A 21,794-nucleotide genomic window follows, 5' to 3' on the forward strand; every position below is an offset into this window, starting at 1 on the left:
ATTATGGATGAATTATAAATGAAAAGACGAAAGTTTTAGCTTTAACTAAAAACAAAAGAAGTATGTCTTACAGTGTATCTATATTGAAAAGTGACATATGATTCTGAATAATGGGGGTCACGTGTTCAATCACTTCAATGAAATTATAGAATGCATTATGCAATATGGATTAATTTTGAAGAAATAGTTTGTCAAATGACATTTAACGAAATAGATGTTAACTTGTTGTATTATGACGAAACTGGAAAAAAAAAAAAAAAAAAAGTTGCTCCATCGGGGATTTGAACCGGTGAACCACTCGTAGGGATGTCTTTGCTATGGAACTCGCTCAAGCGCTTAACCCCGTGAGCTAACCTGACCTGTGAGCATCAGAGCGAATTGGCGTATTTGTATTTTAAAGTGTCACCTGATGAAAGCCATCAGCGCTAATTTGGGACACATGTGTTTGATCATGTCAGTATAACACATTTCCTGGTATGATAGTCAGTTGGTATACTTAATATCCGTTTATGTAATTGCCACGGACATATGTGCAATGTACAGTCGGCGGTGGGCTTTGAACCTGCGACCTCCTGCTTACTGTACATGCACTCTCCCAACTGCGCCACTGAGAAATATCAGAAAGCCAGTCAATATGGTCTGTTGTATGTATGGAAGTGGGCGTGGAAAATGGGACTTAGAAAAAATTCAGTGTCAGTTCCATTAAAACTGAATGGGGAAAAGTAGATCTTTAACATTAAATTATGCGAGTACTGTAAGTAATATGAAGTCAAATGATAAATACCCCGAAAGGCGTGAATTTTGTCAGCAAGTTGAAATTTGAACGGTGTAAATCGGAAGTATAATGTAGGAGTAGTTTGATTGCAAAAAGTGTTGAGAATAAAATGCTATAATAAGTATAATAATAAAGGTTAGAAACAACATATGTTTCTATTAAGGGTGCACCGATCGATCGGCCGACCGATCGATCGGCCTCAATTTTCGTAATTTTGGGCGATCGGTGATCGATCGATCCCTCAAAATAAATTCGATCTTGTCTACCGATCACATCTCTCTCGCGTAAAAGTACGAAAAAGTCAACCATTGCCCTCTTCTGCTGAGACATAAGCCCGCCCACAAGGTCACGTGTACAAATGCGCACTTGTGTGCGCTGCAATACAAACAGCAGCAACAGTATGTCGACAGTTTGGCAGTATTTCACGATAAAAGTAAAGGAGCCCAGGATCGCAATTTGTAATTCGTGCAACGTCGAAATAAGTCGTGGTGGGACTGCACGCAAGGCATTCAATACAACAAACCTCATTTGTCATTTAAGGACCCACCACACTGCTGAGTATGCGGCGTTTGAAGTTAGCAACCAAGCTAAGGCTAACTTAGCTAAAGCTAGCGCGAGCAAGGAGCCAGACCATGGACCGCTGTTGGCGCTTATGAGCAGCGAAAGGAGCAAAGCGACCACGAGAAAAATAATGGAGTTCATGGCATTAGATGACCAGCCTTTTTCGGTCGTGGAGGACCGAGGCTTCAGAAACCTGATGCAGCACTTGAGCCCGCGATATGATTTGCCAAGTCGAAAATACTTTTCAGAAGTTGCATTACCGGAGTTGTTTAAAAAAGTTTGGAGCCATACTCACAGCCTGCTTAGAGCCGATGCAAAGACACTCAGCTTTACAACAGATATCTGGACTTCTGATGTAAGTTTACTGTCGAAAATGTTGTGCATGCTGCACTTTTTTTTGTTTTTTTGTAGAATGTTTTACTTTAGGAGGTTTTGATCCTATAAGTTGGTGCAAGATATTTTTGGATGGATATTTTACATCTAGATTGTGACACATCTGCATTTAGACATTTATTCGTTTTGCACTACAAGGAAAAAATACTCAGGAAGGAAGCTTTACTGATACTGCCGTGCACTTTTTTTTGAAAACTCTCAAAACTGGTCTTTGCTATAACCTATTCCACAAGTTTTATTTTATTATTTTTTATTTCAATTATATTTGAGAGAACTACTAAATGTGTTTTAAACATGTTTTACCTTGTGTGACAGGTATTGCTGAGTGTTTTCCAATAAAAAAAAGGAACATTTAAGGTGTATGCTCTTGGTTTTGAGGGAAAAAAAAAAAAAAACGGGATCGGCAAAAATCGAGATCGGCAGGTCAGACAGTTTTAAAGATCGGTGATCGTCCAAAAAAGTGTGATCGGTGCACCCCTAGTTTCTATGAAGTGCCATTTAATGTTCACACACATGCAAAAATCTGGAACAAAATTCTCCTCACTATCTTTAGCAAAAAAAAAAAAAAAAAAAAAAAAGATTTGCTGACAGAACGGCAAGGTGCGTTTACAAGATACCGATGTAAAAGTGTCCTGGATGCAACATTAATTTACATTACTTTTTTTTTTTTTTAATTAGTTGCACTTTACTGTAATCCTTGAGAAGTTGGGAGTACAACCAGATATTTTGAAGGGTATTTATTTGGCCACTATTACAGTACTTTATTTCATTGTGTGTTTTGTACAAAATACATATTTTATAAAGACAGAAAAATATGTGCATCATTATCAAGTTATGAAATTAAATATGTCGTGATGCAAAACGTCTAAAGTTAACTCTCAATTCAAATCATACTCTTTATATAGCTATGTTCCTACAGTAAGTATGGCTTGGAACTGAAAGAAGGGGAAGGAATTGCTCCAGGATGACATCAGAGACAACCACAGTTGAGACTGTGGTTGTAGGGTGGGTTCCTCGTGTTCTTGGCTCAAATTGAATGGCTGCAGCATTTTGACGCGCCTTCTTTTTGAGTTCCTGCACTCTAAAGGGCCTGATAGTTTGCACAACAACATAGAACACCCTCCATATAGGCAGCTTCCCAGATGGATTTCCAACAGATCTTGAGTCTCAGCAATACATACAATTCAGCATAATGAAGACCAGAGGCCTACAACACCATTTAAATTAGTATTTACATTGTATACATAGGCACAATTACAAGCTACCTCATTTGCTTACTTGAAGTCAGTATCCCTAAAATATAATCTACAATATGAATTTGTCAGTCAAACAGTAAAGTGACCATATGTGTGTCATGTTTTGAGTTGTTCCACTTTCAAATAATGCTTCAATAATGGATTCTGGTATTGACAACAACCAAGATGGGCACAATTAATTCAGATCCAACATGTTAGATGCCTAAAAGGCATCTAAACAGCAAACAGTTTCATCAAGGTTGATGCAGACCATTTTTAACAAAAGAAAAACAAAGCTAGCCTACAGCAAATATTGCAATCAAGTATATTCTGACAAATATACATTGTGGTAAAGCAGACTGCTGAGCACACCTATGTGAAGTTATTTGACTTCAGTGGATTCAAAGTGGTGGTCTTCAGCTGTCTTAAGATTACAGACTGGTAGGGCTGGGTCTAAAATATCGATACTGAATCGATATTCCTTTTCATAGCCCAATATCGATTCATAAAACCATGAATCGATACTTTTAATACAGCTTTTTTCCCCCGTAAATTAATGTGCCAAAGAGCTCCCAAAAGAAGTAAGGTAAGAATTGGACATTGGACAAGAACACAAAATGTATGCATATATATGTACTATGGCTGTGTCTCTTTTAATACAGATAAATGTGTTTTTATTTATTTATTAACCACTGAAACCTTAATATAAAATCTGACACAGGAATGTAAATGTGTGATTTGCCAGTGTTTTTGCCACTTTATTTACGTAGCTTGTGGTTGTAATTGATTTCAATTACTGTGGGAATGCTGATATGTTATTGAGATTCTTTCATCGTACTTATTATAGCATTTTATTCTCCTCACTTTTTTGCCATCAAACTGAGAAAATAAAAATAATGTCACAAACATGATTAATTTAACTGTAATGGATTTGATTATTGTGAATATTCATATTTTTACTAATGCACCAAATCAGAGAAATATGTTTCTATTTTGCAGCATTGATACTTCTGGGATTGTCTTCCATGTAAAAATAAAATTGGTACTGCATGAAATCCTTAACTGAATCAAAAATCAATGTGAATAGAATCGGGCCCATCTGAATTGAATCTATTTTGGAAAGCTGAATCGATACCCGGCCCTACAGGCTGGGGGTTTGGGTCAATGCTGTCAGTATAGCCCTTCAAGCGAGGCAACACCAAGCATTTCTTGTTATTTATTATCATCATCATTATCATCAAGTTGAAAGTAACAAGGAAAGTTTTCTTTGAAAGACTGTGCCAAACATCCAAAATTATTATATTCTTAGTTACACAAAAAAGAGCCACAAGTTCATTTGTAAACAGCACATTGAATACTATTAGGGCTGCCACCTGCCACAAACGATAATTTTGCTAGTCGACTATAAATCACGATTAAGGTGACTAATCAGAGCTGCTGTTCTTGAATAATCATTATTAGCTTACAACTTGAATTCTTTAAGATATGTGCAATTTTTTTTTTTTTTATATGGCCAGTTGGGTCTCGATCGCAGTCTTAAATTCTGTAAACACGTGTGTGTGCGCGTGTGTATGCATATGCGTGCACACACGCGTGTGAGACTGTGATTGATTGAATCACTCGAGAGGTGTGACTGTGAAAAGCCTCCATCCATATTATGACTTTACATTGTTTGCTAGTTTTAAGCATTTTCACTGACAAATAAGGTAACAGAGTAGTTCAACATTTTATTTTTTTTATTTTTTTTTGTTTTTTGGGGTTGTTTTTTTTACTCGTGACAGCTCTGGCCTAAAGCATAACTGCAGCCTCTGTGTCAAGCTCGTGCAAGGTGTCACTCCACCACTCCACTCCTCACCCCCCAAGGAAACTAGGGAATGCTTGCCCCAAACACCCCACACCGAAGAAAAGATACAAGCTGATAGGCGTAGTCGCAATTAAGAAGTCAGGGTTTTTGTACTCATCTGGACATTGGTAGACCATGCATGATGGATAAAAATCTTTAACATCAATATTTTAAACTACACAATGGAACTTTATATATATATATATATATATATATATATTTTTTTTTTAAACAAAATGAAAAGATGATTAAGAGAAAATTAAACATTTTCGACTCCACAGTGCAATAAATGTAGAATGACAAGTAATGTAACACAGTGAAGTACTTAAAAAAATATAATAAAAAAGGTACTTGGATTGAGTTACTAATTACACATTTTTAACAGGGAACTTGGAACTATCGGAGTACATTTTTAAAGTAACCCTCCCGACCCTGCAGATAATCACCCAAAAGTATGCACGTATCAGGTGAACATGAGGAATGCTAACTATATGTCTGTGAGCCTGCTCACCTTTGACTGAGGTCAGCAACATTTCAGGGAGCTGCCAGTTATTTTGCTGGCCCATGTAAATAATAGGGGTGTGCTCAAAAAATCGATACGGCAATATATCGTTGCGGGCCTCATCACAATACACGTATCGATACGCAGGCGTCAGAATCGATATTGCTCGTTAACTTTAAATCGGCAGTTCACGTTTGCCTTTGCAGGTTGCATTGCACCTAAAAAATAAAAACCAGCAGCGTCTTTGAAGTTAATTGCCTTCAATTAATGCAAAAATAGCTCACCGGTGATTGGACACTGTGTCTTGCTAAGACAAATGAAAGCAGAGGAAGAATGTCAACATTTTTTTATTGATAAACTTAACATGGCACGTGTCTCAGTGTACCAATTTTCCTATATTTTGTTGAAAAAAAAAAAAAAAAAAGTTTCTTATTTGGGATACATATGTATCGCGATACGTATCGTATCGTGGCCCCTGTATCGTGATACGTATCGTATTGTGAGGTTGGCGGCAATACCCAGCCCTAGTAAATAACAACAATGTACTGCACAGCTGAGCCATGGAACCTACTGTGACTCATTGTGACTGATAACCTGACTCAATACAGAATGTTGCATTTTATGGACAGAAAACTAATGTGAATGGAGCTGACAACCTAGAGCTTATGCAACGGTTAATGTTTTGTCATTCAGTAATAATATTTTTTTATGATTATGCTGATTTTGTAATTGAGGAGTGTAATAAATGAAATTGTAATTGAATTTCGATTAATTGCACTGCCCTATTATATACATATGCATGTACAATGTGAAAAAGAATATCGATCAGAAGCACAGATAAGAATTAATAAACAGATTTAATCCATAATGTAATGGATTATTGTGAAAAATTATACTCACCAGTCATTCATCGGTCTCAAGGAAGAAAACATATATACGGCTGATAATGGATAATCATCCCCATATAGAATCAACGAGCAGCCCTGGCCAAGCTTTTTAGCATTTTCCCTCCAGTGTGACCGTTGTTTTTTTTTTATTTTTATACTGATTGAGTCTACATCCACTGTTGCCTCCTCTCCTGAATCACCTCCTGTTCCTCTATCCCTCCTATTACTCACTCTTCCTCACTCCTTCCACGCCTAAGCCTATAGGATGGGAATTGCATAAATTTCAAAGCACGATCATTTCTGTTTTCATGTGCAGCAAAACGTTTCATTCCCCACCCCTTGAGATTTAGTGTGCAAATCAAAAACTTACAGCTAAAGTGAAAGCGAGAAGAAGCCTGAGTCACCTGTGTTTTGTTTAAAAAAGAAAAGAAAAGAATGAAATGATAATATTAACCCCACAGAGTCATACTCCAATCTAATCTTTATACTAGCCTGCATGCTGAAAAAAGAAAAGAAAAAAAAGGGTGGGGGTGGGGGGTCCAGTTCAATATTGTGCCCGCTGACTGTATCATGCTAAACTGCCTGCAGGGACATGGATATCCCCTCAACTCTGTTGGTTAAATGACAACTTCTCAGTGGAAAACTTTCACCTGTTTCCTGATTGATCATCTTAGCCAGCACTAAGCCAATTTGGGTAGCCACACACAAACTCCACCTGTAAGAGACTGCCGCCATGCCTCTCTACCTAAAGGTCTACCGATGCCAGTAAGCATTAGCAAAGACTAGCCCTTTACAGAATGGTTTTAATTTGATAAAATTGAGGAGGAAAGAAAATGTGAAGCAGAGGGAGCTCTGAAATGGAGGATGGGTTAGCATTTGGGGGGAGATGCAGTGGGAATAATATCATTACAATACTTTAAGGAATCTCAATTTCTGGAGCCAAGAGGCTGATCAATAAAGACAAGAGTGCGGTTGAACAGCTGCAGCCGTGAAATGGCTTCCATGGAATTAAAGAAATTCAGAAAATCGCATTTTAGATAAAAGGTTGATCATCACCTCTTTGTCCTGAAGGACAAATACTGGCTGATACATGTTATATTTATCACAAAGGCATACAATATAAATGTCCTCGGTTAAATAAAAGAGGATTACTCAACCCCAAGGACAAATGTTTGTCTAAGTTTGACATAATTATGCAGATGTCATGGTCATGGCACAAGAATTACATTTGCTCCAGTTCAGGTTATATGTATAAAAATAATGTGATATGTAATAAATATGAGGTTCCAAAGTTCCAACAATGACATAAGATGTCTGAATATTCTCATTCATCCAGGTTATTTCATTTTCAGGGAATTTAATCAAACCCAACTGGACTGTTCTGGATGTGTTAGATTGACTCAACTCAACTTTATTTATAAAGCACTTTAAAACAAGCATTGCTGTATACAAAGTGCTGTACATGAAACAGATATTGGTCATGCAGTAAAGAGTAAGATAAGTAAAATAAGAGCAGTAAGTATACAAGTGAATAAAATTTACAACAAGAAATTAGTAAGAAGTAGTAGTAAATGAATGAATAAATGAATAAACAAACAAACAAACAAACATCAAATTCATAACACAAAATACCGCAGACACCACAAAACACCAAAACCATGTTAAGTCTCATGGTGTGCCAAAAGCCAAAGAATACAGATGGATTTTAAGACGAGTTTTAAAAGCAGATAGAGGGAGATTGCCTAATATTTTGTGGAAGGTCATTCCAAAGGGAGGGACCGGCAACTGCAAAGGCTCGATCCCCTCTAAGCCTCCGCTTTGTCCTCGGTACCTCCAATTGTGTCTGGTCTGCTGACCTGAGGCACTGGGCAGGTGAGTAGGGGTGCAAGAGTTCAGCGAGGTAAGGTGAGGAAAGAGCATTTAGATATTTAAAAACAAATAAAAAGAATATTAAAGTGGACTCTAAATTTCACGGGCAGCCAATGAAGAGAGGCCAGGATAGGTGTTATGTGCTCCCTCTTACAGGCACCAGTAAGGAGACGAGCAGAAACATTTTGGACAAGCTGGAGACGTTTGAGGGAGGACTGGCTGATTCCAAAGTAAAGTGCATTACAGTAATCCAGCCGAGATGTAACAATGGCACTGATTACCGTTTCTACCTCAGCCAGCTGCCTAAGATGAAAAAAGATGGATTTGACAACAGCAGCAATTTGCCAGTCCAGTTTAAACTCACTGTCCATCTTAACACCTAGGTTTGAGAAGATGTTTTACCTCACACCGGAGTACGCTTCATCAGTTCGTGTTCGGGATAGGCAAAGTGGGAGAGCAGTGTACAAGCCTGACTAGTAGCCATTCAATGCCCTGAAAACCGATGGATGTGAAAAACTAGCGAATTAATTGCCAGGTGAAGATTTCGACAATTGTGTGGAACTGACTGCTGTTCATTAATTTTTAAGCAATTGAGTCAAATTAGGCTTAACTAGTTTAAAGTAGAACAACAAAACATCCATCCAATATGAGATGTCGGGTTTCATTCCATCCACTCACGGCTGTCCTGCTCAACACAACACATGGAAACAGAAGGTAAGAACATTCACAGAGGGATTGCCCCATTTCTTAATCACACACTGATGTGTTCGGCTAGCCGAGTTAGCAAACAAGCTAATGAAGTTAGCACATCAGTGTCTCTACATTACTTCAACTGTTTTTGCATTAGAACTGCCTCTATACACGTTGACACCATACTCATATTTCTCACCAAGGACTAGTAAGCTAGTTTACTTTAGTTTGTTTTCACTTGCAAGATGAGGTTTTCTATTGTTATCATGCTTGGTATCTTTAATTACAAGCTTTGGCTAAAGCACATGTGCACGTTCAAAAAAATAAAATGTTTAAATTCCATACCACCCTTTTACACAAACATGCATTCTCCAGCAACTGCCAAACCCAACATTACCCATAATAAGCTATGACACACTGCTCTCTGTTTTGATAAAAACCAAGAAACCCCAGTGTGTGGGCCAGAAATACAGCAAAAGGGCGACTCCTTAAAGCCATTTAAGCCGAAATGTCAGTCGCATTATACAAAACATCAATGACTGGATTGGAGCAATCACTCACTCATTGTGTTTCCACAACAAATTAACCTTTAAGTAAAATACGTGATGCAGATGTCTAAAACGAGAGTGAGCATAGCTGTTAGCTTGTATCATGTTAAGAAAGATGAAACTAGGGGCGTTAAAAAAATTGATTCGGCAATATATCGCAATATTACAGCACACAATTCTCAAATTGATTCAATAGGCAGCCGAATCGATTTTTAAACATCCATTTTTGATGGAAAAATATTCAATAAAACGTCTTACTTAGTATTAGGGTTCACACCTTAGAGGAACGCAAGACTTATGAAAAACTAACCAGCTATTCTGTGAAATTTCGACTCGTCCCTGAAAAAATTTATGTTGAGCAATTATGATTTTATAGCACTTTTTATGAATATTTATTTTTTACGTTAAGTACTGTATCGGCATTTTGGACAGTCACGTGATCATCGTGATGTATCCGCGTACGTTAAATACACATTGAATGACTTGGCCGCCAGTGGCAGCATTGAACTCACAAGGAATTATCGCGTCCCACGGCGGACATCAAAGGTGGAATTTCGCCTTACAACCTTCTTGCACATTATGTCAGCGAATTCCCATTGAAATGAGCGAAGACGGCTTCCAGTTACGCACGGGATACATCTAGTGATGCGCGATATGAAAAATTTCAACTGATACCGATAACCGATAATTTCCTGCTTTGTATGGTCGATACCAATAACCGATACATTTGTTTTGTTTTGTTTTTTTGTATTTAATATAGCCTTCATACAATCTGCAATTTCTTCATCCAGCAATGGAAAAACTGATGTTTTAGTAGCTCTGATTATGACAGCAAACAAGTGTCTCTTTCAAATGTGTATTTTCTATATTAAATGGCTAACAGATAATTATACAAAATAAAAAAGTTCGTTTTTAAATTAATACAGAACTACTACTGGTTTATCTGGAAAAACAAAACATTCATGTATCTATGCATTATGCAATAGGAATGCATTTATTCAACTCTAAGTGCAATAGTGCATGAGGATGAGGTAGGTGAACGTTTGGTAAAATTATATGCATTGACATTTGTCAACCTTAGTTTAAAAAAAATTGAAATCAAGTAAATAGAGTAAATTAAATGAGTAAATAAATAAATAAATAAATGAATAAATAAATAAGCAAGCTGCTTAGATTCGCGTGTTGTGTTGTGGCTTGATTGATTACAGCCGACAGTAACTGGCATTAAATAGTTCACTGCTTCACTTGGCTTTAAAAGTTAAACATAAAATATAAAATAATATATGATACGCATCCTTGAAAACCCCCACCCCGAACTGCGGTGAGACTACGTGTAGTCCATTGTTGTCAATCAAGCTGTGGCCACTTCGGAGGATGCAACGTGGCTCCAAATTGTGCTATTAACTTGTAAAAAAAAAAAAAAAAAAACGGGTCAACAAAACGGCTGCTTGTCTAGCGCTATGAAAGCCAATAACTTTGGCGTTAATGGCTTTAGGTTACTGCCTTGCTGGCTTCTTTAACTTAGCGCCGTTAGCCTAGCAACATTAGCTGCTACAGCTGTGCCCCATTCAAGTTCGTTCAAAACAGGTCTGCTCCGCTTTCTCTCCTCTGCTCCGCTTTCTCTCCTCTGTGCTTGCCAAAAGTCGTCTGGATGGTAATTGTCATTCCACCTTTAGATTTGTTGCTGCTTGCTTGTTAGCTTAGCGCCGTTCGCCTAGCAACATTAGGTGCTGCCTCTGTGCCTCCTTCAAGTTTGTTTCGTTCAAAACGGGTCTGCCATGATGATGGATTTTCAGATGAGCAAAAGCCTTCTTTCCCCCTATTAGAATCCTTGCTGAAAATGTTTTGATCTTCTGCCATGGAGAAAAACCACCACACTGGTGAGGAGGACATGTTGATTGCTACGTGCTAGTCTAAACAGTAGTGTGGGGCGAACCAAGCTTCGTTCGGTTAAGCCGTTTTATTATTATTATTATTTTATTTTTTTTAGATGCCGGTCTACAAGAGCGAGAGGCGTGATAGATGATGTAATCAGCGCGACATGGTCTATACAAGACGTAAGCAGCACGACTTGGTGTATTGTTGGGTCCTCACGTTGCAAACAGTGTACAGACATTAATAGATATATCGGACCTTTGTATCGGCTAAAATATACAAATCGGGCCGATCAAAAATGACGTCATATTTTCCCATATCGGCCGATATTGTATTGGTCCGATAAATATCGTGGATCCCTAGATATGTCATATGTCAAAATGATTAATAAGGCTTGTGTTGCTTTTAGCATGGAAGAATGTTATATTAATGGAACATTAAGACTTAATATTTTATGTCAGTGCTGTTCAAACATGAAAAAGATTAAGACCTGTTTGTTAAATAAGTGGCTCACAGTTATAAGACTGGAGTTTCAGATCAATAAATAATACATTTTCATACAAATCTTACAGTCTACATGTACAAGTTTACTGATTAGCATTTTCTAAATGACAAGACGAGGTAAGGTAGGACTCAGACGCAGGAGTAAGGTGGGCCACCAAGGCAACAGGTTTATTACCGGCCAACAGCTGTCTCCTCTCAAACTGAGAGGAGAACGGGGAATCAAAAAAGTGGAGAACAAAAAGCGCTCCACTAGGGAGGAAAAAACAGGCAAAGGGTACTGGGGACAACAGAAGGCGCTCCGCTAGGGAGGGAAAAGGGCACAAGGCAAAAGGGGTAACTAAAGGCGCTCCACTGGGGAGGAAAAGGCACAAAAACAAGGCAAAAACACAAGGCAACGTGAACGAGGTCATGAGGACTGTGGGACGCTTCCATGCACTGACTGTAACACTTCGGCACTGAGGGTAGAATGCAGCTGTCTTTTATTGAGAGTCTTGATTGGTGGCAGGTGTTTGTAATCATGGGCGGGGACCGGTAATTATGGAGCGGCAGGAAGGGTAAGTGAGCTGGGGTGAGAGGAGAGTTAGGATTTTCAAAGTATGACCGGAAACATGGATAACAAAACAAAAGCATGGGCCGTCACGCCGGTGGCGGCGTGACAGTACCCCCCCCTCAACGGCCGGCTCTCGACGGCCCAGGAATGTCAGGGTGTTCTTCATAAAATTCATCAATGAGGGAGGGATCTACGATGAACCGGGAGGGAACCCATTGTCTTTCCTCCGGGCCGTATCCCTCCCAGTCCACCAGGTATTGTCTCCCGCGGCCCCGATTACGAACATCCAGAAGTTTCCTAACCTTGTAAACGGGGCCGCCTTCAATCATCTCCGGGGGGCGTGGACTGGGTTCGGAGGGCACCAGAGGACTCTCACGGACAGGTTTGACTTGGCTGACATTGAACGTGGGATGGATTCTGAGGGATCTTGGTATGCGAAGACGAACTGCAGCAGGACCTATGGACTTGGTTACGGGAAAAGGCCCCACAAATCGCGGGGCCAGCTTTGGACATGGTACCTTGAGCCTGAGGTGTTTGGCTGATAGCCAAACTCGCTGGCCTGGGCGGTATTCTGGTGCCGGTCTCCTCTTCCGGTCGGCGGCCCTCTTCACCCGGTCTCCCTGGCGTTGAAGCGCCGTCCGGGCCGCCGACCAGACTTTGTGGCACCGACGAATCATGGCCTGGACCGAGGGAACCGTTGCCTCCTCTTCAAGTTCGGCGAAAAACGGAGGATCGTAGCCGTGGACGCATTTGAACGGGGTGAGACCTGTGGCAGATGTGGGTAATGAGTTGTGTGCGAGCTCGACCCATACCAGATATTTACTCCAGGTTGTCGGGTTCTGGGAGACGAGGCATCTGAGTCCGGTTTCGAGTTGCTGATTGAGCCTTTCCGCCTGCCCATTGGCCTCAGGATGGTACCCTGAAGTCAAGTTGGCCTTGGCTCCCAGGGCTTTTCAGAACTGGGTCCAGAATCGGGAGATGAACTGTGGTCCACGGTCGGAAACGATGTGCAGGGGGAATCCATAAAACCTGAATATGTGGTTGATCATGATGTCTGCGGTGGTCTTGGCGGATGGGAGCTTGGACAGTGGAATGAAACGAACCATTTTGGAGAAACGGTCAACAACTGTGAGGATTGTGGTTTTACCATGGGATGGTGGTAGTCCGGTTACAAAATCCACTGATATTTCCGCCCATGGTCTGGATGGGATGGGTAGTGGCTGGAGTAGGCCCATCCGGGACTGATTGGATGTTTTGTTGCGGGCACAGATAGGACAGGCAGCAACGTAGTCCTTGATCGTGGTTTCCATTGCCGGCCACCAGAATCTCCTGGCGACAGCATACATGGTCCTGCGGACTCCAGGATGGCAAAACAATCGTGAAGCGTGAGCCCAGTGTATTACCTGGGCCCTCAGTTCCTCTGGCACAAAGAGTCGACGTGGTGGGCATGACGTGGGGGGAGTGACGTTTCGCAGTGCCTCTTTGACATCGTCCTCGATTTGCCATCTCATGGCCCGGGGCAGAATGGTCTCTGGGTCGGCTTCCAATGGCTCGGACTCGTGGACTCTTGACAAGGCGTCAGCCTTGACGTTTTTGCTGCCTAGTCTGTACAGTAAGAGAGAATACGAAGCGGTTAAAAAACAAAGACCATCTGGCCTGTCGAGGGTTGAGTCTTTTAGCTTGGCGTAAGTATTCTAGGTTTCGGTGGTCGGTCCAGATCACGAAAGGAAGTTCGGCGCCTTCCAACCAGTATCTCCACTCTTCAAGAGCCACTTTTACCGCGAGAAGCTCCCGATCTCCGACCGAGTAATTGCGTTCTGCCTTGGATAGTTTCCGTGAGAGGAATGCGCAGGGATGTGTTTTTCCGTCCTCCTGGCAGCGCTGGGACAATACTGCCCCAATCCCTATGCTCGAGGCGTCCACCTCGACCACGAACTGGCGTTTGGGGTCAGGAACTTTGAGGATTGGGGCGTTGGTGAATCGAAGTTTCAAGTCTTTGAATGCTTTTTCGGCTTCCGGGGTCCAAAAGAAACGAACTTGTGGGGAGGTCAAGGCGTGTAGGGGAGCGGCAATGGTGCTGAAGTTTCTAATGAATCGACGGTAAAAATTGGCGAATCCGAGGAATTGCTGGACTTTTTTCCGTGAATCTGGCGTGGGCCAATCTCGCACGGCGCTGACCTTGTCTGCCTCCATCTCTACTTTTCCCGGTGACACGACGAATCCCAGGAAGGAGATGGTGTTGACGTGAAACAGGCTCTTTTCGGCTTTTACGTGAAGCTGATGATCAAGCAGGCGTTGCAAGACTCTGTTCACATGGTTTTGATGGCTTGCTTGGTCAGGAGAGTAAATCAGAATATCATCCAGGTAAACGTACACAAAGTGGTCAATAAAGTCCTTTAGTACTTCGTTAATCATTGCCTGGAAAACTGCTGGGGCGTTACTGAGACCGAAAGGCATGACAAGGTACTCGTAGTGTCCTCGGGGAGTGTTGAAACCAGTCTTCCATTCATCCCCCTCGCGGATTCGGATGAGGTGATAGGCGTTTCGGAGATCGAGCTTCGTGAAGATCTTAGCTTGTTGTAGCTGGTCGAACACCGAGGACATCAAAGGCAGTGGGTACCGGTTCTTAATCGTGATGTCATTCAAGGGGCTGTAGTCAATGCATGGGCGTAGGGATCCATCCTTCTTGCTCACAAAAAAGAAGCCTGGTCCCGCAGGCGAGGAAGACGGTCGGATGAGGCCGGCTTTCAAGGAGTCGTCAATGTAAGTGTTCATGGCCTGACGTTCTGGTCCTGAGACCGAGTACAGTCTCCCCTTGGGGATGGTTGATCCGGGGATCAGGTCAATCGGGCAGTCATACGGGCGGTGTGGAGGAAGAGTCATGGCCTTGGTTTTGCTGAATACCTCCCGCAGGTGGTGGTAGCAGGATGGAACAGTGTGCAGGTTCGGATATTCCTCTTGAGCAGGCGAAGCGAGAGACACCTGGTGAACCTGGGCTGTGGTGTTCCACGGGGTGCGGGTTGTTCCAATCTGTGAGTAATGCAGTCCTATTCCCACTCCAGAATGACTCCAGAGTTCCAGTCGATTCTGGGATTATGTAGACGCAGCCAAGGGTGGCCCAGAACCAAAGTGGGGGAAGCAGCATGGAAAATATGGAAGCAAAGGTTCTCGAGGTGCTGTCCGATGTGCACTTCCAGAGGTTCAGTAATGTGGGTGATTTTGAAAAGTTCCTTGCCGTTCAGCGCTCGAGCCTGGATGGTTGAAAGAAGTGGTTCGGTGGAGACTCGTAGTTGCCTCACGAGCTCCCAGTCCATGAGGCTCTTGTCGGAGCCGGAGTCGATGAGGGCTGACAGATCTGTAGTGACATGGTGATGGGTTATCTGAATCTGCGTGAGCCTGTGGTTCTTGGCGGGTCGGGGTGGCGAGGAACTCACCGGTGAGCCGCCCTTCGTGGTGCAAGTTCCCACCAGGTGGCCAAGGCCCCCGCAATAGAAGCATCGGCCTTCTCGGCGGCGGCGCTGTCGCTCCTCGGGAGTAAGCCGAGCCCGTCCCAGTTGCATTGGTTCCTCTCTGGCGAGACCCACCTCTCCTGGTTCCGGTCGGGGAGGAAGGATGGGTTGTGGCCTCCCTGCCTCCGGTGGCCGTGACCACGGGGTGGATTCCCCCCTCCTTCGGAGTCCGCCGATCTTCGCCAGTTCCTGATGACGATGATCGGTGCGGATTGCGAGTGATATCAATGCGTCCAAGTCTGTGGGGAGTTCTACGGGGATCAGGAGTTCTTGAATGGCAGGTGAGAGTCCTTTCAAGAAATGATTGTGTAGTGCAATGGCGTTCCAGCCACTGTTCGTGGCCAACGTTCGAAAGCGAACTGCGTAATCGCTGACAGGTTCCTTGCCTTGTTGAAGTCGGCTCAATGCTCGTGCCTTCTCTCGGTCGTTGTTCTCTGGGTCAAAGACTTGGCGCAAAGCGACTTGAAATTCCTGTACGCTTTGACAGACCGAGGAACCCCTGGCCCATTCCGCGGTCGCCCAGGTTTTGGCCCGTCCCATCAGGTGCGACACCATGAAGGCCACTCGGGACCGGGCTGTGGGAAATGCCTGTGGTAAATGTTCAAAATGTATGTCACACTCCGTGAGGAAAGTCTGACAGCGCCCGGGTTCACCGGAGTATCGTTCTGGGGAGGCCAGTCTTAATCCTACCCCGGTGAATGGCGTGGTCGGGACGGGGAACTCAGGATGAGGAAGTTGTCCGGTGGGAGCTGGCGCTCGACGCCGTGAGAGGCTCACCAGCTCGTGGACCTGGCTGGACAATTCCCCAATCTGTGACAACATGGCTTGCTGGATCCGGTCCTGGTTGTCAAGCCGGGCCACCTGGCTCTGCAGTGCAGCCTCGACCTTGCCTGCTGGGTCCATGCTGGCCGAAGTTTACTGACAAGACGAGGTAAGGTAGGACTCAGACGCAGGAGTAAGGTGGGCCACCAAGGCAACAGGTTTATTACTGGCCAACAGCTGTCTCCTCTCAAACTGAGAGGAGAACGGGGAATCAAAAAAGTGGAGAACAAAAAAGCGCTCCACTAGGGAGGAAAAAACAGGCAAAAGGTACTGGGGACAACAGAAGGCGCTCCGCTAGGGAGGGAAAAGGGCACAAGGCAAAAGGGGTAACTAAAGGTGCTCCACTGGGGAGGAAAAGGCACAAAAACAAGGCAAAAACACAAGGCAACGTGAACGAGGTCATGAGGACTGTGGGACGCTTCCATGCACTGAGGGTAGAATGCAGCTGGCTTTTATTGAGAGTCTTGATTGGTGGCAGGTGTTTGTAATCATGGGCGGGGACCGGTAATTATGGAGCGGCAGGAAGGGTAAGTGACCTGGGGTGAGAGGAGAGTTAGGATTTTCAAAGTATGACCGGAAACATGGATAACAAAACAAAAGCATGGGCCGTCACGCCGTTGGCGGCGTGAGACTAAATTTGAGTAAAAAAAAAAAAAAAAAAATTGCAACAATTGACTTATAAATTCCTATCGAAATTAATCGGTACCGAATCGAATCCTGACCTATGAATCGTGATACAAATCGAATCGTCAGGTACAAAGCAATTCACTCCCCTAGATGAAACCATCTTTTTTTGTCACAGACACAAAATTTGACCTACATTTTACCCAACAAAGCTAACAACTGCAAAACCTTTCTTCTCTAATCTGCAGAAAAGTCACATGATCAAACATGACAAACTAGAAGCTTTTATTAAACTCCGTATTGTTACAACCTAGTGATAAACCGATGTTTTTCATGGCAGATACCAATAATTAGTCAAGGAGGCCAATAACCGATATTTCAAACCTGTTCATTTGCAACAAAAGAGGAAATAACTTTGTTGAAATGCATGTTTGTTTTTCTTTTAATTTTACACATATAGTAGTAAAAACTACAGTATAACAAAAATTACAGGGAGCTTCCAGCATCATCAGCATGTCCATCCATCCATCCATTTTCTTGACCGCTTATTCCTCACAAGGGTCGCGGGGGCTGCTGGCGCCTATCTCAGCTGGCTCTGGGCAGTAGGCGGGGGACACCCTGGACTGGTTGCCAACCAATCGCAGGGCACACAGAGACGAACAACCATCCACACTCACACGCACACCTAGGGACAATTCGGAGCGCCCAATTAACCTGCCATGCATGTCTTTGGAATGTGGGAGGAGACCGGAGTACCCGGAGAAGACCCACGCGGGCACGGGGAGAACATGCAAACTCCACCCAGGAAGGTCCGAGCCTGGACTCGAACCGGAGACCTCAGAACTGGGAAGCGGACGTGCTAACCACTCGACTACCGTGCCGCCCTCATCAGCATGTGTTAAGCAAAATTAAAAACTAAGCAAGTAAACAGCTCCCTAAAGTTTTCTATTGTAAATAAAGTTTTCTAAAATTTCAACATAATAACAACATATTTCTTAATTTTTTTCCCCCATTTAAAAAAAACAAAACTGCATTGAGTTCCCAGTGTCATCATCATTTTTTATAAAGTGAAAATTTAAATAAATACATAAATGAAAAGTTCCCTGTCTCTCACTGAGCGACAAATGCATGCGAATGTAGCTAACTTGGGCTTACGGTTCGCAAAAGGTTTCAAAAGATTTTCGTAGACAGTGAAAAATTGTCTGAATGTTCAAAATTTCTTTGTGACAAGTAACGGTCTGTGAGCATATTACAAATGTTGACGGAAATGCAAAATTCACTACATTCGCAAGCATTCACCGCTCAGTGAGATACCGCTTTATCGGCCTTCAGATTCATAAAAAGGCATATGTCGATATTTGTCAATATGCCATATATCAGTCCGGATAATCGGCCAGGCCCTACTACAACGTCAGGGTGCACACGATCCATATAAACTGCAATGCATGGCAGGAATTATCAATGTTAAGGATTCAACAAAACAACATGGAGGAAAAGGGGGGGGGGGCGGGGAGGGGACACACAGATTACCAAGGTTTTGTGACTACAATGTTGGTTGATTAATTTTGTAACCATTTTTTTCTTCCTAAACTGGCCCTAATTCTCTTCCGTACATAATTAAACTAGGAAGGACATAGTTAAATATATTTTAGTCTGCCTATTTGCTCAATATAAAAAGCCAAAAGTGCCGAACTTTGCCTTCTGGGAGAAGAGCAAATATTAAGCATCAATTCTACCAAACAAAGACCAACTGCCAGCAAACAAAGAACTAAATTAAGACAATCTCGTTCAATTTTAATTGTCATGGTACCAAAGGGCTACACAAACAGCACATTGTTCATTATCAATGTGGTATACTAATTTGATTGTGCCCTTATGTGCATGCGCCCTTCAGTTTGCCACAAGTAAACACTACGATTCTACAACAGTAGCGGCCTTAACAGGCTTAAAATTTGCCCTATACACACTTATTGACTGAGATCATGAGCTTGATCCTTTCACAATCCAAAGGCCATCTCACATAACAAAGGTCTCTCCTCTTACATTCAATAGCATCCATTTCAGTCCACTACATGAAAGAGAACCCTTGTAATATGCAGTGTTCGCCAGAGAACCATACTTCAAAACAAGACCACAGAAGTTTAAAACCTCCCACTGTCTCCTTTGCTGAAAGTTTTTAGCTGCAAAAAGAGGCAAGAGGGCACGGGAGTGTGACTGTGCTGTGCAAGCATCTGGTCGAGTTCCTTATCACTATGGGAAAATGTCTAAGGACAAGCCAGTGTTGTTATCCCTGCTCCAGGGCCTATACTCCCTCGTCTAAGCCCAAACTGTGCCTTTAGCAACCTGCTGCAGTGCTTTTCAATGATGGGGACTTACAGAAAAGTGATAGGTTCATCTGCCATCTGTTCTACACCTTCCACATGAAGAGAGCTGGACCGGAGGCTGTTTGGCTTTCAATATATGCAGCTTCTGAAGCTAACTATACTTGAGAACTATGTGGGCAGAACTAAGCGATGTCAGTGAATGGAATTAGTGAAAGAGAGCTGGGTAGGAGTGAAGTAAAGCACATTACTTGAGACAACAACAATGGGGTGTTTAAAGCAATCTAGAGCAAATTAAAATGAAGAATTTGGTTGTAGGATTGTCTTCACTTGAACGGCAGTTTATTCCAGTATATTAAAAATGACAGTATATTAATATAATTCAACACCAAAAAACTGTACAAATCAGGTGTAAATAATTCTGACCAACTTGATGTTGTCTTTAGAGTGTCCACCCCATAAATAAATTTAAATACGCATATTTGATTAACTATAAACCCCAATTCCAATGCTCGCATTATTGACAGACTCAAGTCCATTAAGAACAAACAAATAATACAACAAAATACAAAAAACACACTAATATAAGAACACACATGTAAAATAGCCCTTGGTTTAAAAAACATACAGTTCATGTATCCAGTATTTCCAGAACAATGAAGTGTATCTAGAATCACTTAAAAAAGGATCATTTATCGATTTTATAATTCCGTTACCAGATCTATTGATTCGACACATAAATTTAAATATAAAATTCCTTAACAGTGCATGAAATGTTGGAACATTTGAGGCAACAAACAAGAAACTTGCACTCTCCCACATAGGTTATTTTAACAGAATTCTTAAAGCATCATTATATGCAACCTTGATCTTATTCATTTTCCCTTTGCTATAGTTGCGCCATAGATGTGGGGAATATAATGGAGTACAGTAGGCTTTAAAGAGTTCAATTTTAACATCATCAGAACAGTGACTAAATTTGCGCGCAAGCATATTTGCTTGGGCATATAACTTTCTGCACTGTCTCAGTACATCATCATCATCATCACTTAAGTCATCCCTCAACACATGGCCCAAATATTTTACCTTTGTTACAACTTTAAGGTCTTGTTTGGACAAATAGAAAGATGGAAATTTTAGCTTTTGATCCGCCTTAGATTTAATCATCATTACCACAGTTTTAATAGGGTTATATTGGATGTCATATTGCACCCCATACTCAGCACATACTTTAAGTAGTTGTTGTAAACCAGCACTATAAGGTGTCATTACTACCAAGTCATCAGCATACATTAAATGATTAATGAGCCTATCTACAACCATACATCCAGTCTTGCATTCATGTAATATACAAATTGAACAGAACTGGTGACAATATACCCCCCCCCCCCCCCCCCTTGTCTTACCCCATTTGTAACTGGAAAACATGTTGAGACAGTTGTTTGCATGGTTTGTTTTGTATACCAGTAATACATAATACGTAGTAAGTATGAAGGAAACCCTCGCTCTTGCAGTTTAATAAAAACTACCCCTAAAAGCATTGTTCGCTTTTGTTGACATTTAATTAATAAAAGATATGCATAGCAGCAAATTAAAATTAAAGAAATCGATTTGCCCAGTAGGGTTCCTGTGAACTGAACAGCACCGCTAAACCCATAGTCGTTGGCATGGAACAAATTAATGTCAAGGTGAAGATAAAATGAAGCTTCTTTTTTTTTTATGTCTTTAATCTGACGAGACATTCAAAGTGGATAAACGGTCCTTCACTCTCTTGCACCAATTAAACTTGGCTGAAATCCCAGGAGAAAGCCTGACTGATATTTATTCAAGCAAATCACACTTCCATAGAAGACAAGTTGTATTATTACTTTAAAAAGTGACTAATACAAGTAGGATACCAGATAAATATTTTTCTATTGGGCACTAAAGTGTACAATTCCCTGCATGCCAACCATGCAAGCTGGGCAACAATGTCACAAAGGTGACATTCCTTGTTGGTGGGGTAGCTGACATCTTTTCTTTGTACTTCGGCCCATTAGTGGAACATGTAAGCGGCCTTTCTCTTTGGTCCAGCTGGCTGTAGAGCACGATTACAGGGAGGCTGTTTGGACTTTGACCTTGCAGCTTGCACAGAGATGGGAATGAGCCATTTGTGCTCTTCTGCTTCCCGTTAGTGAAAGATTCATGAGGAAAGAAAGTAAATGCTAAATATTCAGCCCCCTTCCCCTGCTGGTAGGGATTTTGGTGGCCTCATAATGTGCCTATGAGAGAAAATTTTCCAGGTGT

General features: G+C 42.1%; 1 protein-coding gene across 3 annotated transcripts in view; it reads right to left on the bottom strand.

The window, feature by feature from the left end:
• The window catches only part of LOC144015522 (solute carrier family 45 member 3), a 70,403-nt gene that overhangs the window by 35,501 nt on the left and 13,108 nt on the right, over positions 1-21,794 (bottom strand). The window contains exon 1 of one of the 3 annotated variants that reach the window (XM_077515580.1): positions 12,535-12,638. The exons of the other annotated variants lie outside the window; for them this stretch is intronic. The gene's annotated coding sequence lies outside the window, so the exon portion shown is untranslated. Of the gene's footprint in view, positions 1-12,534; positions 12,639-21,794 lie in introns of those variants that run through there. 3 annotated transcript variants of the gene reach the window in all.

This window comes from Festucalex cinctus, chromosome 3 (assembly GCF_051991245.1).
Source record: "Festucalex cinctus isolate MCC-2025b chromosome 3, RoL_Fcin_1.0, whole genome shotgun sequence".
NCBI classification, from domain to species: Eukaryota; Metazoa; Chordata; class Actinopteri; order Syngnathiformes; family Syngnathidae; genus Festucalex; species Festucalex cinctus.